At 37.6% G+C, this 21,268-nt stretch overlaps 16 non-coding genes across 16 annotated transcripts; 5 read left to right on the top strand and 11 right to left on the bottom strand.

The window, feature by feature from the left end:
- Positions 1 to 3,866: 3,866 nt before the first annotated feature.
- trnak-uuu (transfer RNA lysine (anticodon UUU)) lies at positions 3,867 to 3,939 on the bottom strand. The gene has a single exon. It is a non-coding gene; the product is annotated as a tRNA-Lys (tRNA).
- Positions 3,940 to 4,435: 496 nt separating this feature from the next.
- Positions 4,436 to 4,543, bottom strand: trnal-caa (transfer RNA leucine (anticodon CAA)). The gene is made up of 2 exons: positions 4,506 to 4,543; positions 4,436 to 4,481 (listed from the first exon to the last, which is right to left on the bottom strand). It is a non-coding gene; the product is annotated as a tRNA-Leu (tRNA).
- Positions 4,544 to 5,236: 693 nt separating this feature from the next.
- On the bottom strand, positions 5,237 to 5,309 carry trnak-uuu (transfer RNA lysine (anticodon UUU)). Its single transcript has one exon. It is a non-coding gene; the product is annotated as a tRNA-Lys (tRNA).
- Positions 5,310 to 6,637: 1,328 nt separating this feature from the next.
- Positions 6,638 to 6,710, bottom strand: trnak-uuu (transfer RNA lysine (anticodon UUU)). Its single transcript has one exon. It is a non-coding gene; the product is annotated as a tRNA-Lys (tRNA).
- Positions 6,711 to 7,977: 1,267 nt separating this feature from the next.
- trnak-uuu (transfer RNA lysine (anticodon UUU)) lies at positions 7,978 to 8,050 on the bottom strand. The gene has a single exon. It is a non-coding gene; the product is annotated as a tRNA-Lys (tRNA).
- A 423-nt stretch (positions 8,051 to 8,473) lies between these two features.
- On the bottom strand, positions 8,474 to 8,582 carry trnal-caa (transfer RNA leucine (anticodon CAA)). Its single transcript has 2 exons — positions 8,545 to 8,582; positions 8,474 to 8,519 (listed from the first exon to the last, which is right to left on the bottom strand). It is a non-coding gene; the product is annotated as a tRNA-Leu (tRNA).
- A 381-nt stretch (positions 8,583 to 8,963) lies between these two features.
- trnak-cuu (transfer RNA lysine (anticodon CUU)) lies at positions 8,964 to 9,036 on the top strand. Its single transcript has one exon. It is a non-coding gene; the product is annotated as a tRNA-Lys (tRNA).
- Positions 9,037 to 9,274: 238 nt separating this feature from the next.
- Positions 9,275 to 9,347, bottom strand: trnak-uuu (transfer RNA lysine (anticodon UUU)). The gene has a single exon. It is a non-coding gene; the product is annotated as a tRNA-Lys (tRNA).
- A 1,725-nt stretch (positions 9,348 to 11,072) lies between these two features.
- On the bottom strand, positions 11,073 to 11,180 carry trnal-caa (transfer RNA leucine (anticodon CAA)). Its single transcript has 2 exons — positions 11,143 to 11,180; positions 11,073 to 11,118 (listed from the first exon to the last, which is right to left on the bottom strand). It is a non-coding gene; the product is annotated as a tRNA-Leu (tRNA).
- A 381-nt stretch (positions 11,181 to 11,561) lies between these two features.
- trnak-cuu (transfer RNA lysine (anticodon CUU)) lies at positions 11,562 to 11,634 on the top strand. The gene has a single exon. It is a non-coding gene; the product is annotated as a tRNA-Lys (tRNA).
- A 727-nt stretch (positions 11,635 to 12,361) lies between these two features.
- Positions 12,362 to 12,470, bottom strand: trnal-caa (transfer RNA leucine (anticodon CAA)). The gene is made up of 2 exons: positions 12,433 to 12,470; positions 12,362 to 12,407 (listed from the first exon to the last, which is right to left on the bottom strand). It is a non-coding gene; the product is annotated as a tRNA-Leu (tRNA).
- A 3,893-nt stretch (positions 12,471 to 16,363) lies between these two features.
- trnal-caa (transfer RNA leucine (anticodon CAA)) lies at positions 16,364 to 16,472 on the bottom strand. The gene is made up of 2 exons: positions 16,435 to 16,472; positions 16,364 to 16,409 (listed from the first exon to the last, which is right to left on the bottom strand). It is a non-coding gene; the product is annotated as a tRNA-Leu (tRNA).
- Positions 16,473 to 18,185: 1,713 nt separating this feature from the next.
- Positions 18,186 to 18,258, top strand: trnak-cuu (transfer RNA lysine (anticodon CUU)). The gene has a single exon. It is a non-coding gene; the product is annotated as a tRNA-Lys (tRNA).
- Positions 18,259 to 18,497: 239 nt separating this feature from the next.
- Positions 18,498 to 18,570, bottom strand: trnak-uuu (transfer RNA lysine (anticodon UUU)). Its single transcript has one exon. It is a non-coding gene; the product is annotated as a tRNA-Lys (tRNA).
- Positions 18,571 to 19,570: 1,000 nt separating this feature from the next.
- trnak-cuu (transfer RNA lysine (anticodon CUU)) lies at positions 19,571 to 19,643 on the top strand. Its single transcript has one exon. It is a non-coding gene; the product is annotated as a tRNA-Lys (tRNA).
- A 1,257-nt stretch (positions 19,644 to 20,900) lies between these two features.
- On the top strand, positions 20,901 to 20,973 carry trnak-cuu (transfer RNA lysine (anticodon CUU)). The gene has a single exon. It is a non-coding gene; the product is annotated as a tRNA-Lys (tRNA).
- Positions 20,974 to 21,268: the final 295 nt, after the last annotated feature.

Below are 21,268 nucleotides of genomic sequence, written 5' to 3'. Positions count from 1 at the left end.
AAACAGAGTAAAATAGTCAGATAGATAGATAGATAGATAGATAGATAGATTCTTTCATTCATTCATTCATTGGTTGATGACACTGTTAAAAAGTTTGTCACATAAGCGCACGAATCTTCAAATGAGTGGCACAGTAGTTATTTTTACGTTTTTTATGTTAGATAACAGCATTGTTAACTGAAAAGCCCTTTTCTAAAAAATTTAGAAAAAGACCAACATATGTCTTTCTGCAGATCTGTACACATAAGATACACCCACCCATCTTTGAATAAATTGCTCTTGATAGCGTCCAGAGATCTTTATTCTTGAGATAAAATTAATCATAAACCTTTGTTTCTAGTTAATGAATGTGTCAAGAGTGGGATTTGAACCCACACCTCCTAATGTAGACCAGAATCCCCAAATTGGAATGGAAGCAATGCTTGACTCCGGCGCCTTTGACCGCTTGGCCATCTTGACTGAAGATTGAGGTGGTATAATAAAGTTGCATAGGTTGAATTGTGACCTACCCTCTGAAGTTGTCCTTTGCTATTTCATTGACCTTGTAGAACCACTTATCCCAAGTTAGACTGCTGGCTGAGATAATGAATACAATCGATAAGTTGTAAGTTTGGTCAAATGTCTGAAATGAAGTTGCCCAATCAAAAGCAATTGTTTTCATTCAAGTTCTACCCATTCCCAAAACACTTTGGATCTTTAGAAGATTGGTGTTCAACTTCAAAAGCTCTTTTATTGTTACTGAGTTACAGTAATTTGTTGTATCTGAAGGACCAGGGCAACAAACCCTGTATGGCAAAACGGTGTCACCTCACGTTGTCAAACTTGTCAAGATTGTCAATTCCCCGACTAGCTCAGTCGGTAGAGCATGAGACTCTTAATCTCAGGGTCGTGGGTTCGAGCTCCACGTTAAGCGCTTAGGCCTTTGACAGAGTATGTTTTCATGCAGTGTCACCAGTTTACCCTGAATCAAAATGCGTTTGCTTGAAAAACAGAAATTGTTGCCATAGAGTGGGGGAAGTTCTAAGCTCAGGCAACACTAAGAAAAAACTCAAATAAAGTCTCAAATTCTTATGCCAGGTCCTGCAATTCTTCTCACAAAAGAACTAGTAGAAATATTACACATGAATGGACAGATGTTGCCTTTAGAATCTATGCGTAACATGGGACTTGAACCCATGACCCTGAGATTAAAAGTCTCATGCTCTACCGGCTGAGCTTGTCAGGCTACAAAATGATAACTGACAGAAACAGAGTAAAATAGTCAGATAGATAGATAGATAGAGAGATAGATAGATGATAGATAGATAGATAGATAGATAGATAGATAGATAGATAGATAGATAGATAGATAGATTCTTTCTTTCATTCATTCATTGGTTGATGACACTGTAAAAAAGTTTGTCACATAAGCGCACAAATCTTCAAATGAGTGGCACAGTAGTTATTTTTAAGTTTTTTTTATTTTAGATAACAACATTGTTAACAGAAAAGCACTTTTCTAAAAAATTTAGAAAAAGACCAACATATGTCTTTCTGCAGATCTGTACACCAAAGATACACCCACCCATCTTTGAATAAATTGCTCTTGATAGCGTCCAGAGATCTTTATTCTTGAGATAAAATTAATCATAAACCTTAGTTTCTAGTTAATGAATGTGTCAAGAGTGTGATTTGAACCCACGCCTCCTACTGGAGACCAGAATCCCCATATTGGAATGGAAGCAATGCTTGAGTCTGGCGCCTTTGATCGCTCGGCCATCTTGACTGAAGATTGGAGTGGTATAATAAAGTTGCAGAGGTTGAATTGTGACCTACCCTCTGAAGTTGTCCTTTGCTATTTCATTGACCTTGTAGAACCACTTATCCCAAGTACGACTGCTGGCTGTGATAATGAATACAATCGATAAGTTGTAAGTTTGGTCAAATGTCTGAAATGAAGTTGCCCAATCAAAAGCAATTGTTTTCATTCAAGTTCTACCCATTCCCAAAACACTTTGGATCTTTAGACGATTGGTGTTCAACTTCAAAAGCACTTTTATTGTTACTGAGTTACAGTAATTTGTTGTGTTGAGGGTCTGACCTCATGAGGAAATTACTATGCAGTGATTTTCTCCAAAATGACTGTGCTTAAATTGCTCTGAAAAGCAAATAATCACATCAGCGCCAAGAAACTTCATTTCCCATGATGCTTTGCACACGGAAGCATTGGGATGATGTCACCGCCTAATACCAGAAACACGTTCTGCGCATGTGCGGGAGGCCGTGGAGCTTTTCCCGCGAACTAAGACCATAAATCTTCAGCAGAGACAAAGAAACCTCGTTCTTTTGCCCAGGATACCTGGCGGTAAGGACACGCTTGTCGAACGCTCCGACTCCCTTGAGCACGCGGAAGCTCTAAGTGCCCAAGTTGAGCCCACGGAACTGCTGGAAACTACACTCCAACTCCATCGGGACCTGACTGGGAACGAGCGGAGCTCCATCCAGCTCTTAGAGACGCTGTAAGTTGTCAAACTCAGCACAAAAGAAACTTCGTTCTCTTTGTGTCCAGCCCTTGGAGAAACACTCCCGGAGAACACCAAAACAGCGGAGAAAGCCATCAAACCGACGGACGACGCCAAACTGCGGAGAAACACAGAGAACCGTCAAATCAAAAGAGGGAGGGACGCCTCGCTCTTCTGGTGATCAGAAACTCATCTCTTTCTCTCATTCTTTCCTTCTCCCGTTTCCTCTATAGTCCAGAATAAGCAATAAAACCACGTCTATTGCTTAAAAGTAGCTTCGTGTTTTCCTCTTTCGTTCCCAAACACGTCCGTCGGGTCATTTTGAAAGAATAAACTGCTTATTGATCATTGTTTGGTATCTTTAAATGTTTTCTGCTTGGCCACGTGGTTAAACTAAAAGATATTATTCGTGATTAATCTTTTGTGTTGTTTCATGATCCTTTGAAATGTTTTGAGTGAATTTAAGGTTAAGTTACTTATGATTCTAAGTGCCTTGGAAGTTAAAGTGCAAGTTGCCACCCACACTTTAGCCAGACAAAGGGGTCAGCCATCTTGCATACAGACTCCCTTTTAGAAACACACACACACATACATACACACAAAACACCTTGAACATTATTTTGAATATACATCCTTTTATTATATCACATGGTTATTATTCATTTATGCCACTGTTAATTCATTTGACAAATTGTTAATTAAACGTTATAAAATTCAGATTTTCGTCTCCAGTAGCTTTGTTGTGTCGAAGAGAAGTCTCTGCTCCGAGGATTCTACGAACTTCAAGAAAGACTGATAAGAGTTTTGGATTCAATTTTTCCCCGGTTAAAGGGGAATGGTGCCCCGTATATCTAAGAATATCTTAATTAATTAATAAATCAGTAAATATTCCCATATTTACAGAATTTATTGAAGAATGCAAAAGTAAGATAAAGCTTACGAATTGTTCGCTCCTAATAACTCCAACAGTTGTATCTGAAGGACCAGGGCAACAAACCCTGTATGGCAAAACAGTGTCACCTCACGTTGTCAAACTTGTCAAGATTGTCAAATGCCCGACTAGCTCAGTCAGTAGAGCATGAGACTCTTAATCTCAAGGTCATAGGTTCGAGCCCCACGTTGGGTGCTAAGGCCTTTGACAGAGTATGTTTTCATGGAGTGTCACCAGTTTACCCTGAATCAAAATGTGTTTGCTTGAAAAACAGAAATTGTTGCCATAGATTGGAGGAAGTTTTAAGCTCAGACAACACTAAGAAAAAACTCAAATAACTTCCCAAATTCTTATACCAGCACCTGCAATTCTTCTCACAAAAGAACTAGTAGAAAGATTACACATGAATAGACAGACATTGTCTTTAGAATCTATGCCTAACATGGGACTTGAACCCATGACCCTGAGATTAAAAGTCTCATGCTCTACCGGCTGAGCTAGTCAGGCTACAAAACGATTATAGACAGAAAAAGAGTAAAATAGTCAGACAGATAGATAGATAGATAGATAGATAGATAGATAGATAGATAGATAGATAGATAGATAGATAGATAGATAGATAGATAGATGATAGATAGATAGATAGATAGATAGATAGATAGATAGATAGATAGATAGATAGATAGATAGATAGATAGATTCTGTCTTTCATTCATTCATTGGTTGATGACACTGTAAAAAAGTTTGTCACATAAGCGCACAAATCTTCAAATGAGTGGCACAGTAGTTATTTTTAAGTTTTTTTTTATTTTAGATAACAACATTGTTAACAGAAAAGCGCTTTTCTAAAAAATTTAGAAAAAGACCAACATATGTCTTTCTGCAGATCTGTACACCAAAGATACACCCACCCATCTTTGAATAAATTGCTCTTGATAGCGTCCAGAGATCTTTATTCTTTAGATAAAATTAATCATAAACCTTAGTTTCTAGTTAATGAATGTGTCAAGAGTGGGATTTGAACCCACGCCTCCTACTGGAGACCAGAATCCCCATTTGGAAAGGAAGCAATGCTTGAGTCTGGCGCCTTCGACCGCTCGGCCATCTTGACTGAAGATTGGAGAGCTATAATAAAGTTGCAGAGGTTGAATTGTGACCTACCCTCTGAAGTTGTCCTTTGCTGTTTCATTGACCTTGTAGAACCACTTATCCCAAGTAAGACTGCTGGCTGTGATAATGAATACAATCGATAAGTTGTAAGTTTGGTCAAATGTCTGAAATGAAGTTGCCCAATCAAAAGCAATTGTTTTCATTCAAGTTCTACCCATTCCCAAAACACTTTGGATCTTTAGAAGATTGGTGTTCAACTTCAAAAGCTCTTTTATTGTTACTGAGTTACAGTAATTTGTTGTATCTGAAGGACCAGGGCAACAAACCCTGTATGGCAAAACAGTGTCACCTCACGTTGTCAAACTTGTCAAGATTGTCAAATGCCCGACTAGCTCAGTCGGTAGAGCATGAGACTCTTAATCTCAGGGTCGTGGGTTCGAGCCCCACGTTGAGTGCTAAGGCCTTTGACAGAGTATGTTTTCATGCAGTGTCACCAGTTTACCCTGAATCAAAATGCGTTTGCTTGAAAAACAGAAATTGTTGCCATAGATGGAGGGAAGTTTTAAGCTCAGACAACACTAAGAAAAAACTCAAATAACGTCCCAAATTCTTATGCCAGCACCTGCAATTCTTCTCACAAAAGAACTAGTAGAAAGATTACACATGAATAGACAGATGTTGCGTTTAGGATCTATGCCTAACATGGGACTTTAACCCATGACCCTGAGATTAAAAGTCTCATGCTCTACCGGCTGAGCTAGTCAGGCTACAAAATGATTACAGACAGAAACAGAGTAAAATAGTCAGATAGATAGATGATGATAGATAGATGATAGATAGATAGATAGATAGATAGATAGATAGATAGATAGATAGATAGATAGATGGATAGATAGATAGATAGATAGATAGATAGATAGATAGATAGATAGATAGATAGATAGATAGATGATAGATAGATAGATAGATAGATAGATAGATAGATAGATAGATTCTTTTATTCATTCATTCATTGGTTGATGACACTGCATAAAAGTTTGTCACATAAGCGCACAAATCTTCAAATGAGTGGCACAGTAGTTATTTTTAAGTTTTTTTATGTTAGATAACAACATTGTTAACAGAAAAGCACTTTTCTAAAAAATTTAGAAAAAGACCAACATATGTCTTTCTGCAGATCTGTTAACCAAAGATACACCCACCCATCTTTGAATAAATTGCTCTTGATAGCGTCCAGAGATCTTCATTCTAGAGACAAAATTAATCATAAACCTTTGTTACTAGTTAATGAATGTGTCAAGAGTGAGATTTGAACTCAAGCCTCCTACTGGAGACCAGAATCCCCATATTCAAATGGAAGCAATGCTTGATTCTGGCGCCTTTGACCGCTCAGCCATCTTGACTGAAGATTGGTGTGGTATAATAAAGTTGCAGAGGTTGAATTTTGACCTACCTTCTGAAGTTGTCCTTTGTTATTTCATTGACCTTGTAGAACCACTTATCCCAAGTAAGACTGCTGGCTGTGATAATGAATACCATCGATAAGTTGTAAGTTTGGTCAAATGTCTGAAATGAAATTGCCCAGTCAAAAGCAATTGTTTTCATTCAAGTTCTACCCATTCCCAAAACACTTTGGATCTGTGGAAGATTGGTGTTCAACTTCAAAAGCTCTTTTATTGTTACTGAGTTACAGTAATTTGTTGTATCTGAAGGACCAGGGAAACAAACCCTGTATGGCAAAACAGTGTCACCTCACGTTGTCAAACTTGTCAAGATTGACAAATGCCCGACTATCTCAGTCGGTAGAGCATGAGACTCTAAATTTCAGGGTCGTGGGTTCGAGCCCCACGTTGGGCGCTTAGGCCTTTGACAGAGTATGTTTTCATGCAGTGTCACCAGTTTACCCTGAATAAAAATGCGTTTGCTTGAAAAACAGAAATTGTTGCCATAGATTGGGGGGAGTTTTAAGCTAGGACAACACTAAGAAAAAACTCAAATAAAGTCCCAAATTCTTATGCCAGCACCGGCAATTCTTCTCACAAAGTACTAGTAGAAAGATTACACATGAATAGACTGATGTTGCCTTTAGAATCTATGCCTAACATGGGACTTGAACCCATTACCCTGAGATTAAAAGTCTCATGCTCTACCGGCTGAGCTAGTCAGGCTACAAAATTATTACAGACAGAAACAGAGTAAAATAGTCAGATAGAAAGATAGATGATAGATGATAGATAGATAGATAGATAGATAGATAGATAGATAGATAGATAGATAGATAGATAGATAGATAGATAGATGATAGATAGATAGATAGATAGATAGATAGATTCTTTCATTCATTCATTCATTGGTTAATGACACTGTAAAAAAGTTTGTCACATAAGCACACAAATCTTCAAATGAGTGGAAGAGTAGTTATTTTTAAGTTTTTTTATTTTAGATAACAACATTGTTAACAGAAAAGCACTTTTCTAAAAAAAATTAGAAAAAGACCAACATATGTCTTTCTGCAGATCTGTACACCAAAGATACACCCACCCATCTTTGAATAAATTGCTCTTGATAGCGTCCAGAGATCTTTATTCTTGAGATAAAATTAATCATAAACCTTTGTTTCTAGTTAATGAATGTGTCAAGAGTGGAATTTGAACCCACGCCTCCTACTGGAGACCAGAATCCCCATATTGGAATGGAAGCAATGCTTGAGTCTGGCGCCTTTGACCGCTCTGCCATCTTGACTGAAGATTGGAGTGGTATAATAAAGTTGCAGAGGTTGAATTGTGACCTACCCTCTGAAGTTGTCCTTTGCTATTTCATTGACCTTGTAGAACCACTTATCCCAAGTAAGACTGCTGGCTGTGATAATGAATACAATCGATAAGTTGTAAGTTTGGTTAAATGTCTGAAATGAAGTTGCCCAATCAAAAGCAATTGTTTTCATTCGAGATCTACCCATTCCCAAAACACTTTGGATCTTTAGAAGATTGGTGTTCAACTTCATGAGCTCTTTTATTGTTACTGAGTTACAGTAATTTGTTGTATCTGAAGGACCAGGGCAACAAACCCTGTATGTTAAAACAATGTCACCTCACGTTGTCAAACTTGTCAAGAGTGTCAAATGCCCGACTAGCTCAGTCAGTAGAGCATGAGACTCTTAATCTCGGGGTCGTGGGTTTGAGCCCCACGTTGGGCGCTTAGGCCTTTGACAGAGTATGTTTTCATGCAGTGTCATCAGTTTACCCTGAATCAAAATGCGTTTGCTTGAAAAACAGAAATTGTTGCCATAGATTGGGGGAAGTTTTAAGCTCAGACAACACTAAAAAAAAACTCAAATAAAGTTCCAAATTCTCATGCAAGCACCTGCAATTCTTCTCACAAAAGAACTAGTGGAAAGATTACACATGAATAGACAGATGTTGCCTTTAGAAACTATGCCTAACATGGGACTTGAACCCATGACCCTGAGATTAAAAGTCTCATGCTCTACCGGCTGAGCTAGTCAGGCTACAAAAAGATTACAGACAGAAACAGAGTAAAATAGTCAGATAGATAGATAGATAGATAGATAGATAGATAGATAGATAGATAGATAGATAGATAGATAGATAGATAGATAGATAGATAGATTCTTTCATTCATTCATTCTTTGGTTGATGACACTGTAAAAAAGTTTGTCACATAAGCGCACAAATCTTCAAATGAGTGGCACAGTAGTTATTTTTAAGTTTTTTTATGTTAGATAACAACATTGTTAACAGAAAACAACTTTTCTAAAAAATTTAGAAAAAGACCAACATATGTCTTTCTGCAGATCTGTACACCAAAGATACACCCACCCATCTTTGAATAAATTGCTCCTGATAGCGTCCAGAGATCTTTATTCTTGAGATAAAATTAATCATAAACCTTTGTTACTAGTTAATGAATGTGTCAAGAGTGGGATTTGAACCCACGCCTCCTACTGGAGACCAGAATCCCCATATTGGAATGGAAGCAATGCTTGAGTCTGGCGCCTTTGACCGCTCGGCCATCTTGACTGAAGATTGAAGTGGTATAATAAAGTTGCAGAGGTTGAATTGTGACCTACCCTCTGAAGATGTCCTTTGCTATTTCATTGACTTTGTAGAACCACTTATCCCAAGTAAGACTGCTGGCTGTGATAATGAATACAATCGATAAGTTGTAAGTTTGGTCAAATGTCTGAAATGAAGTTGCCCAATCAAAAGCAATTGTTTTCATTCAAGTTCTACCCATTCCCAAAACACTTTGGATCTTTAGAAGATTGGTGTTCAACTTCATAAGCTCTTTTATTGTTACTGAGTTACAGTAATTTGTTGTATCTGAAGGCCCAGGGAAACAAACCCTTTATGGCAAAACAGTGTCACCTCACGTTGTCAAACTTGTCAAGATTGTCAAATGCCCGACTAGCTCAGTCGGTAGAGCATGAGACTCTTAATCTCAGGGTTGTGGGTTCGAGCCCCACGTTGGGCACTTAGGCCATTGACAGAGTATGTTTTCATGCAGTGTCACCAGTTTACCCTGAATCAAAATGCGTTTGCTTGAAAAACAGAAATTGTTGCCATAGATTGGGGGAAGTTTTAAGCTCAGACAACACTAAGAAAAACTCAAATAAAGTCCCAAATTCTTATGCAAGCATCTGCAATTATTCTCACAAAAGAACTAGTAGAAAGATTACACATGAATAGACAGATGTTGCCTTTAGAATCTATGCCTAACTTGGGACTTGAACCCATGACCCTGAGATTAAAAGTCTCATGCTCTACCGACTGAGCTAGTCAGGCTACAAAATGATTACAGACAGAAACAGAGTAAAATAGTCAGATAGATAGATAGATAGATAGATAGATAGATAGATAGATTATTTCATTCATTCATTCATTGGTTGATGACACTGTAAAAAAGTTTGTCACATAAGCGCACAAATCTTCAAATGAGTGGCACAGTAGTTATTTTTAATTTTTTTTATTTTAGATAACAACATTGTTAACAGAAAAGCACTTTTCTAAAAAATTTAGAAAAAGACCAACATATGTCTTTCTGCAGATCCGTACACCAAAGATACACCCACCCATCTTTGAATAAATTGCTCTTGATAGCGTCCAGAGATCTTTATTCTTGAGATAAAATTAATCATAAACCTTTGTTTCTAGCTAATGAATGTGTCAAGAGTGGGATTTGAACCCACGCTTCCTACTGGAGACCAGAATCCCCATATTGGAATGGAAGCAATGCTTGAGTCTGGCGTCTTTGACCGCTCTGCCATCTTGACTGAAGATTGGAGTGGTATAATAAAGTTGCAGAGGTTGAATTGTGACCTACCCTCTGAAGTTGTCCTTCGCTATTTCATTGACCTTGTAGAACCACGTATCCCAAGTAAGACTGCTGGCTGTGATAATGAATACAATCGATAAGTTGTAAGTTTGGTCAAATGTCTGAAATGAAGTTGCCCAATCAAAAGCAATTGTTTTCATTCAAGTTCTACCCATTCCCAAAACACTTTGGATCTTTAGAAGATTGGTGTTCAGCTTCAAAACCTCTTTTATTGTTACTGAGTTACAGTAATTTCTTGTATCTGAAGGACCACGGCAACAAACCCTGTATGGCAAAACAGTGTCACCTCACGTTGTCAAACTTATCAAGAATGTCAAATGCCTGACTAGCTCAGTCGGTAGAGCATGAAACTCTTAATCTCAGGGTCGTGGGTTTGAGCCCCACGTTGGGCGCTTAGTCCTTTTACAGAGTATGTTTTCGTGCAGTGTCACCAGTTTACCCTGAATCAAAATGCGTTTGCTTAAAAAACAGAAATTGTTGCCATAGATTGGGGGAAGTTTTAAGCTCAGACAACACTAAGAACAAACTCAAATTCTTACGCCTGCACCTGCAATTCGTCTCACAAAAGAATTAGTAGAAAGCTTACACATGAATAGAAAGATGCTGCCTTTAGAATCTATGCCTAACATGGTACTCGAACCCATGACCCTGAGATTAAAAGTCTCATGCTCTACCGGCTGAGCTAGTCAGGCTACAAAATCATTACAGGCAGAAACAGATTTAAATAGTCAGATAGATAGATAGATAGATAGATAGATAGATAGATAGATAGATAGATAGATAGATGATAGATAGATAGATAGATAGATAGATAGATAGATAGATAGATAGATAGATAGATAGATAGATAGATAGATAGATAGATAGATAGATTCTTTCATTCATTCATTCATTGGTTGATGACACTGTAAAAAAGTTTGTCACATAAGCGCACAAATCTTCAAATGAGTGGCACAGTAGTTATTTTTAAGTTTTTTTTATTTTAGATAACAACATTGTTAACAGAAAAGCACTTTTCCAAAAAATTTAGAAAAAGACAAACATATGTCTTTCTGCAGATCTGTACACCAAAGATATACCCACCCATCTTTGAATAAATTGCTCTTGATAGCGTCCAGAGATATTTATTCTTGAGATAAAATTAATCATAAACCTTTGTTTCTAGTTAATGAATGTGTCAAGAGTGGGATTTGAACCCACGCCTCCTACTGGAGACCAGAATACCATATTGGAATGGAAGCAATGCTTGAGTCTGGCGCCTTTGACCGCTTGGCCATCTTGACTGAAGATTGGAGTGGTATAATAAAGTTGCAGAGGTTGAATTGTCACCTACCCTCTGAAGTTGTCCTTTGCTATTTCATTGACCTTGTAGAACCACTTATCCCAAGTAAGACTGCTGGCTGTGATAATGAATACAATCGATAAGTTGTAAGTTTGGTCAAATGTCTGAAATGAAGTTGCCCAATCAAAAGCAATTGTTTTCATTCAAGTTCTACCCATTCCCAAAACACTTTGGATCTTTAGAAGTTTGGTGTTCAACTTCAAAAGCTCTTTTATTGTTACTGAGTTACAGTAATTTGTTCTATCTGAAGGACCAGGGCAACAAACCCTGTATGGCAAAACAGTGTCACCTCACGGTGTCAAACTTGTCAAGATTGTCAAATGCCCGACTAGCTCAGTTGTTAGAGCATGAGACTCTTAATCTCAGGGTCGTGGGTTCGAGCCCCACGTTGGGCGCTTAGTCCTTTGACAGAGTATGTTTTCATGCAGTGTCACCAGTTTACCCTGAATCAAAATGCGTTTGCTAGAAAAACAGAAATTGTTGCCATAGATTGGGGGAAGTTTTAAGCTCAGACAACACTAAGAAAAAACTTAAATTCTTACGACTGCACCTGCAATTCGTCTCACAAAAGAATTAGTAGAAAGCTTACACATGAATAGACAGATGCTGCCTTTAGAATCTATGCCTAACATGGTACTCGAACCCATGACCCTGAGATTAAAAGTCTCATGCTCTACCGGCTGAGCTAGTCAGTCTACAAAATTATTACAGACAGAAACAGAGTAAAATAGTCAGATAGATAGATAGATAGATAGATAGATAGATAGATAGATAGATAGATAGATAGATAGATACAAAGATAGATAGATAGATAGATAGATTCTTTCATTCATTCATTCATTGGTTGATGACACTGTAAAAAAGTTTGTCACATAAGCGCACAAATCTTCAAATGAGTGGCACAGTAGTTATTTTTAAGTTTTTTTATGTTAGATAACAACATTGTTAACAGAAAAGCACTTTTCTAAAAAATTTAGAAAAATACCAACATATGTCTTTCTGCAGATCTTTACACCAAAGATACACCCACCCATCTTTGAATAAATTGCTCTTAATAGCGTCCTGCGATCTTTATTCTAGAGACAAAATTAAGCATAAACCTTTGTTACTAGTTAATGAATGTGTCAAGAGTGGGATTTGAACCCACGCCTCCTACTGGAGACCAGAATCCCCATATTGGAATGGAAGCAATGCTTGAGTCTGGCGCCTTTGACCGCTCGGCCATCTTGACTGAAGATTGGAGTGGTATAATAAAGTTGCAGAGGTTGAATTGTCACCTACCCTCTGAAGTTGTCCTTTGCTATTTCATTGACCTTGTAGAACCACTTATCCCAAGTAAGACTGCTGGCTGTGATAATGAATACAATCGATAAGTTGTAAGTTTGGTCAAATGTCTGAAATGAAGTTGCCCAATCAAAAGCAATTGTTTTCATTCAAGTTCTACCCATTCCCAAAACACTTTGGATCTTTAGAAGATTGGTGTTCAACTTCAAAAGCTCTTTTATTGTTACTGAGTTACAGTAATTTGTTCTATCTGAAGGACCAGGGCAACAAACCCTGTATGGCAAAACAGTGTCACCTCACGTTGTCAAACTTGTCAAGATTGTCAAACGCCCGACTAGCTCAGTCGGTAGAGCATGAGACTCTTAATTTCAGGGTCGTGGGTTTGAGCCCCACATTGGGCGCTTAGTCCTTTGACAGAGTATGTTTTCATGCAGTGTCACCAGTTTACCCTGAATCAAAATGCGTTTGCTTGAAAAACAGAAATTGTTGCCATAGAGTGGGGGAAGTTTTAAGCTCAGACAACACCAAGAAAAAACGCAAATAAAGTCCCACATTCTTATGCCAGCACCTGCAATTCTTCTCACAAAAGAACTAGTAGAAAGATTACACATGAATAAACAGATGTTGCCTTTAGAATCTATGCCTAACATTGGACTTGAACCCATGACCCTGAGATTAAAAGTCTCATGGTCTACAGGCTGAGCTAGTCAGGCTACAAAATGATTACAGACAGAAACAGAGTAAAATAGTCAGATAGATAGATAGATAGATAGATAGATAGATAGATAGATAGATAGATAGATAGATAGATAGATAGATAGATAGATAGATAGATAGATAGATTCTTTCATTCATTCATTCATTGGTTGATGACACTGCAAAAAAGTTTGTCACATAAGCACACAAATTTTCAAATGAGTGGCAGAGTAGTTATTTTTAAGTTTTTTTATGTTAGATAACAACATTGTTAACAGAAGAGCACTTTTCTAAAAAATTTAGAAAAAGAACAACATATGTCTTTCTGCAGATCTGTACACCAAAGATACACCCACCCATCTTTGAATAAATTGCTACTGATAGCGTCCAGAGATCTTTATTCTTGAGATAAAATTAATCATAACCCTTTGTTACTAGTTTATGAATGTTTCAAGAGAGGGATTTGAACACACACCTCCTACTGGAGACCAGAATCCCCATATTGGAATGGAAGAAATGCTTGAGTCTGGTGCTTTTGACCGCTCGTCCATCTTGACTGAAGATGGGAGCGGTATAATAAAGTTGCAGAGGTTGAATTGTGACCTACCCTCTGAAGTTGTCCTTTGCTATTTCATTGAACTTGTAGAACCACTTATCCCAAGTAAGACTGCTGGCTGTGATAATGAATACAATCGATAAGTTGTAAGTTTGGTCAAATGTCTGAAATGAAGTTGCCCAATCAAAAGCAATTGTTTTCATTCAAGTTCTACCCATTCCCAAAACACTTTGGATCTTTAAAAGATTGGTGTTCAACTTCAAAAGCTCTTTTATTGTTACTGAGTTACAGTAATTTCTTGTATCTGAAGGACCAGGGCAACAAACCCTGTATGGCAAAAAAGTGTCACCTCACGTTGTCAAACTTGTCAAAATTGTAAAAAGCCCGACTAGCTCAGTCGGTAGAGCATGAGACTCTTAATCTCAGGGTCGTGGGTTCGATGCCTCTTCGGCCACTTAGGCCTTTGACAGAGTATGTTTTCATGCAGTGTCACCAGTTTACCCTGAATCAAAATGTGTTTGCTTGAAAAACAGAAATTGTTGCCATCGATTGGGGGAAGTTTTAAGCTCAGACAACACTAAGAAAAAACGCAAATAAAGTCCCAAATTCTTATGCCAGCACCTGCAATTCTTCTCACAAAAGAACTAGTAGAAAGATTACACATTAATAAACAGATGTTGCCTTTAGAATCCATGCCTGACATGGGACTTGAACCCATGACCCTGAGATTAAGTCTCATGCTCTACCAGCTGAGCTAGTCAGGCTACAAAATGATTACAGAAAGAAACAGAGTAAAATAGTCAGATAGATAGATAGATGATAGATAGATAGATAGATAGAGAGATAGATAGATAGATAGATAGATAGATAGATAGATAGATAGATAGATAGATAGATAGATAGATAGATAGATAGATAGATAGATAGATTCTTTCATTCATTCATTCATTGGTTGATGACACTGTAAAGAAGTTTGTCACATAAGCGCACAAATCTTCAAATGAGTGGCACAGTAGTTATTTTTGAAGTTTTTTTTATTTTAGATAACAACATTGTTAACAGAAAAGCACTTTTCTAAAAAATTTAGTTAAAGACCAACATAAGTCTTTCTGCAGATCTGTACACCAAAGATACACCCACCCATCTTTGAATAAATTGCTCTTGATAGCATCCAGAGATCTTTATTCTTGTGATAAAATTAATCATACACCTTTGTTTCTAGTTAATGAATGTGCCAAGAGTGGGATTTGAACCCACGCCTCCTAATGGAGACCAGAATCCCCACATTGGAATGGAACCAATGCTTGAGTCTGGCTTCTTTGACCGCTCGGCCATCTTGACTGAAGATTGAAGTGGTATAATAAAGTTGCAGAGGTTGAATTGTGACCTACCCTCTGAAGTTGTCCTTTGCTAGTTCATTGACCTTGTAGAACCACTTATCCCAAATAAGACTGCTGGCTGTGATAATGAATACAATCGATAAGTTGTAAGTTTGGTCAAATGTCTGAAATGAAGTTGCCCAATCAAAAGCAATTGTTTTCATTCAAGTTCTACCCATTCCCAAAACACTTTGGATCTTTAGAAGATTGGTGTTCAACTTCAAAAGCTCTTTTATTGTTACTGAGTTACAGTAATTTGTTGTATCTGAAGGACCAGGGCAACAAACCCTGTATGGCAAAACAGTGTCACCTCACGTTGTCAAACTTGTCAAGATTGTCAAATGCCCGACTAGCTCAGTCGCTAGAGCATGAGACTCTTTCTCTCAGGGTCGTGGGTTCGAGCCCCACGTTGGGTGCTTAGGCCTTTGACAGAGTACGTTTTCATGCAGTGTCACCAGTTTACCCTGAATCAAAATGCGTTTGCTTGAAAAACAGAAATTGTTGTCAAATATTGGGGGAAGTTTTAAGCTCAGACAACACTAAGAAAAAACTCAAATAAAGTCCCAAATTCTTATGCCAGCACCTGCATTTCTACTCACAAAAGAACTAGTAGAAAGATTACACATGAATAGACAGATGTTGCCTTTAGAATTTATGCCTAACATGGGACTTGAACCCATGACGCTGAGATTAAAAGTCTCATGCTCTACCGGCTGAGCTAGTCGGGCTACAAAATGATTACAGACAGAAACAGAGTAAAATAGTCAGAAAGATAGATGATGATAGATAGATAGATAGATAGATAGATAGATAGATAGATAGATATATAGATAGATAGATAGATAGATAGATAGATAGATAGATAGATAGATAGATAGATAGATAGATAGATAGATAGATAGATAGATTATTTCATTCATTCATTCATTGGTTGATGACACTGTAAAAAAGTTTGTCACATAAGCACACAAATCTTCAAATGAATGGCACAGTAGTTATTTTTAAGTTTTTTTATTTTAGATAACAACATTGTTAACAGAAAAGCACTTTTCTAAAAAATTTAGAAAAAGACCAACATATGACTTTCTGCAGATCTGTACACCAAAGATACACCCACCCATCTTTGAATAAATTGCTCTTGATAGCATCCAGAGATCTTTATTCTTGTGATAAAATTAATCATACACCTTTGTTTCTAGTTAATGAATGTGTCAAGAGTGGAATTTGAACCCACGCCTCCTAATGGAGACCAGAATCCCCACATTGGAATGGAACCAATGCTTGAGTCTGGCGCCTTTGACCGCTCGGCCATCTTGACTGAAGATTGGGGTTGAATATTAAAGTTGCAGAGGTTGAATTGTGACCTACCCTCTGAAGTTGTCCTTTGCTATTTCATTGACTTTGTAGAACCACTTATCCCAAGTAAGACTGCTGGCTGTGATAATGAATACAATCGATAAGTTGTAAGTTTGGTCAAATATCTGAAATGAAGTTGCCCAATCAAAAGCAATTGTTTTCATTCAAGTTCTACCCATTCCCAAAACACTTTGGATCTTTAGAAGATTTGTGTTCAACTTCAAAAGCTCTTTTATTGTTACTGAGTTACAGTAATTTGTTGTATCTGAAGGACCAGGGCAACAAACCCTGTATGGCAAAACAGTGTCACCTCACGTTGTCAAACTTGTCAAGATTGTCAAATGCCCGACTAGTTCAGTCGGTAGAGCATGAGACTCTTAATCTCAGGGTCATGGGTTCGAGCCCCACGTTGGGTGCTTAGGCCTTTGACAGAGTACGTTTTCATGCAGTGTCACCAGTCTACCCTGAATCAAAATGCGTTTGCTTGAAAAACAGAAATTGTTGCCATCGATTGGGGGAAGTTTTAAGCTCAGACAACACTAAGAAAAAACACAAATAAAGTCCCAAATTCTTATGCCAGCACCTGCTATTCTTCTCACAAAAGAACTAGTAGAAAGATTACACATGAATAGACAGAAGTTGCCTTTAGAATGTATGCCTAACATGGGACTTGAACCCATGACCCTGAGATTAAAAGTCTCATGCTCTACTGGCTGAGCTAGTCGGGCTACAAAAAGACAGAAACAGAGTAAAATAGTCAGATAGATAGATGATGATAGATAGATAGATAGATAGATAGATAGATAGATAGATAGATAGATAGATAGATAGATAGATAGATAGATAGATAGATAGATAGATAGATAGATAGATAGATAGATAGATAGATTCTTTCATTCATTCATTGGTTGATGACACTGTAAAAAAGTTTGTCACATAAGCGCACAAATCTTCAAATGAGTGGCACAGTAGTTATTTTTAAGTTTTTTTTTTTAGATAACAAAATTGTTAACAGAAAAGCACTTTTCTAAAAAATTTAGAAAAAGACCAACATATGACTTTCTGCAGATCTGTACACCAAAGATACACCCACCCATCTTTGAATAAATTGCTCTTGATAGCATCCAGAGATCTTTATTCTTGAGATAAAATTAATCATAAACCTTTGTTTCTAGTTAATGAATGTGCCAAGAGTGGGATTTGGACCCACGCCTCCTACTGGAGACCAGAATCCCCATATTGGAATGGAAGCAATGCTTAAGTCTGGCTTCTTAGACCGCTCGGCCATCTTGACTGAAGATTGGAGTGGTATAATAAAGTTGCAGAGGTTGAATTGTGACCTACCCTCTGAAGTTGTCCTTTGCTATTTCATTGACCTTGTAGAACCACTTATCCCAAGTAAGACTGCTGGCTGTGATAATGAATACAATCGATAAGTTGTAAGTTTGGTCAAATGTCTGAAATGAAGTTGCCCAATCAAAAGCAATTGTTTTCATTCAAGTTCCACCCATTCCCAAAACACTTTGGATCTTTAGAAGATTTGTGTTCAACTTCAAAAGCTCTTTTATTGTTACTGAGTTACAGTAATTTGTTGTATCTGAAGGACCAGGGCAACAAACCCTGTATGGCAAAACAGTGTCACCTCACGTTGTCAAACTTGTCAATATTGGCAAATGCCCGACTAGCTCAGTCGGTAGAGCATGAGACTCTTAATCTCAGGGTCGTGGGTTCGAGCCCCACGTTGGGCGCTTAGGCTTTTGACAGAGTATGTTTTCATGCAGTGTCACCAGTTTACCCTGAATCAAAATGCGTTTGCTTGAAAAACAGAAATTGTTGCCATCGATTGGGGGATGTTTTAAGCTCAGACAACACTAAGAAAAAACGCAAATAAAGTCCCAAATTCTTATGCCAGCACCTGCTATTCTTCTCACAAAAGAACTAGTAGAAAGATTACACATGAATAAACAGATGTTGCCTTTAGAATGTATGCCTAACATGGGACTTGAACCCATGACCCTGAGATTAAAAGTCTCATGCTCTACCGGCTGAGCTAGTCGGGCTACAAAATGATTACAGACAGAAACAGAGTAAAATAGTCATAAAGATAGATAGATAGATAGATAGATAGATAGATAGATAGATAGATAGATAGATAGATAGATAGATAGATAGATAGATAGATAGATAGATAGATAGATAGATAGATGATAGATAGATAGATAGATAGATAGATAGATAGATAGATAGATAGATAGATAGATAGATATATTCTTTCATTCATTCATTCATTGGTTGATGACACTGTAAAAAAGTTTGTCACATAAGCGCACAAATTTTCAAATGAGTGGCAGAGTAGTTATTTTTAAGTTTTTTTATGTTAGATAACAACATTGTTAACAGAAAAGCACTTTTCTAAAAAATTTAGAAAAAGACCAACATATGTCTTTCTGCAGATCTGTACACCAATGATACACCCACCCATCTTTGAATTAATTGCTCTTGATAGCGTCCAGAGATCTTTATTCTTGAGATAAAATTAATCATAAACCTTTGTTTCTAGTTAATGAATGTGTCATTAGTGGGATTTGAACCCACGCCTCCTACTGGAGACCAGAATCCCCACATTGGAATGGAACCAATGCTTGAGTCTGGCTTCTTTGACCGCTCGGCCATCTTGACTGTAGATTGAAGTGGTATAATAAAGTTGCAGAGGTTGAATTGTGACCTACCCTCTGAAGTTGTCCTTTGCTATTTCATTGACCTTGTAGAACCACTTATCCCAAATAAGACTGCTGGCTGTGATAATGAATACAATCGATAAGTTGTAAGTTTGGTCAAATGTCTGAAATGAAGTTGCCCAATCAAAAGCAATTGTTTTCATTCAAGTTCTACCCATTCCCAAAACACTTTGGATCTTTAGAAGATTGGTGTTCAACTTCAAAAGCTCTTTTATTGTTACTGAGTTACAGTAATTTGTTGTATCTGAAGGACCAGGGCAACAAACCCTGTATGGCAAAACAGTGTCACCTCACGTTGTCAAACTTGTCAAGATTGTCAAATGCCTGACTAGCTCAGTCGGTAGAGCATGAGACTCTTAATCTCAGGGTCGTGGGTTCGAGCCCCACGTTGGGCGCTCAGGCCTTTGACAGAGTATGTTTTCATGCAGTGTCACCAGTTTACCCTGAATCAAAATGTGTTTGCTTGAAAAACAGAAATTGTTGCCATCGATTGGGGGAAGTTTTAAGCTCAGACAACACTAAGAAAAAATGCAAATAAAGTCCCAAATTCTTATGCCAGCACCTACAATTCTTCTCACAAAAGAACTAGTAGAAAGATTACACATGAATACACAGATTTTGCCTTTAGAATCTATGCCTAACATGGGACTTGAACCCATGACCCTGAGATAAAAAGTCTCATGCTCTACCGGCTGAGCTAGTCAGGCTACAAAATGATCACAGACAGAAACAGAGTAAAATAGTCAGATAGATAGCTAGATAGATAGATAGATAGATAGATAGATAGATAGATAGATAGATAGATAGATAGATAGATAGATAGATAGATAGATAGATAGATAGATAGATAGATAGATAGATTCTTTCATTCATTCATTCATTGGTTGATGACACTGTAAAAAAGTTTGTCACATAAGCGCACAAATCTTCAAATGAGTGGCACAGTAGTTATTTTTAAGTTTTTTTATGTTAGATAACAACATTGTTAACAGAAAAGCACTTTTCTAAAAAATTTAGAAAAAGACCAACATATGTCTTTCTGCAGATCTGTACACCGAAGATACACCCACCCATCTTTGAATAAATTGCTCTTGATAGCATCCAGAGATCTTTATTCTTGAGATAAAATTAATCATAAACCTTTGTTTCTAGTAAATGAATGTGCCAAGAGTGGGATTTGAACCCACGCCTCCTACTGGAGACCAGAATCCCCATATTGGAATGGAAGCAATGCTTGAGTCTGGCTTCTTAGACCGCTCGGCCATCTTGACTGAAGATTAGAATGGTATAATAAAGTTGCAGAGGTTGAATTGTGACCAACCCTCTGAAGTTGTCCTTTGCTATTTCATTGACCTTGTAGAACCACTTATCCCAAGTAAGACTGCTGGCTGTGATAATGAATACAATCGATAAGTTGTAAATTTGGTCAAATGTCTGAAATGAAGTTGCCCAATCAAAAGCAATTGTTTTCATTCAAGTTCTACCCATTCCCAAAACACTTTGGATCTTTAGAAGATTGGTGTTCAACTTCAAAAGCTCTTTTATTGTTACTGAGTTACAGTAATTTGTTGTATCTGAAGGACCAGGGCAACAAAGCCTGTATGGCAAAACAGTGTCACCTCACGTTGTCAAACTTGTCAAGATTGTCAAATGCCCGACTAGCTCAGTCGGTAGAGCATGAGACTCTTAATCTCAGGGTCGTGGGTTCGAGCCCCACGTTGGGCGCTTAGGCTTTTGACAGAGTATGTTTTCATGCAGTGTCACCAGTTTACCCTGAATCAAAATGCGTTTGCTTGAAAAACAGAAATTGTTGCCATCGATTGGGGGAAGTTTTAAGCTCAGACAACACTAAGAAAAAACGCAAATAAAGTCCCAAATTCTTATGCCAGCACCTGCAATTCTTCTCACAAAAGAACTAGTAGAAAGATTGCACATGAATAAACAGATGTTGCCTTTAGAATCTATGCCTAACATGGGACTTGAACCCATGACCGTGAGATTAAAATTCTCATGCTCTACT

The sequence above is a fragment of the Nothobranchius furzeri genome, chromosome 7 (assembly GCF_043380555.1).
Source record: "Nothobranchius furzeri strain GRZ-AD chromosome 7, NfurGRZ-RIMD1, whole genome shotgun sequence".
In the NCBI taxonomy this organism is placed as follows: domain Eukaryota; kingdom Metazoa; phylum Chordata; class Actinopteri; order Cyprinodontiformes; family Nothobranchiidae; genus Nothobranchius; species Nothobranchius furzeri.
Note: the sequence above shows the minus strand (reverse complement) of the source record. Positions and strands in the feature narration are given on the sequence as shown.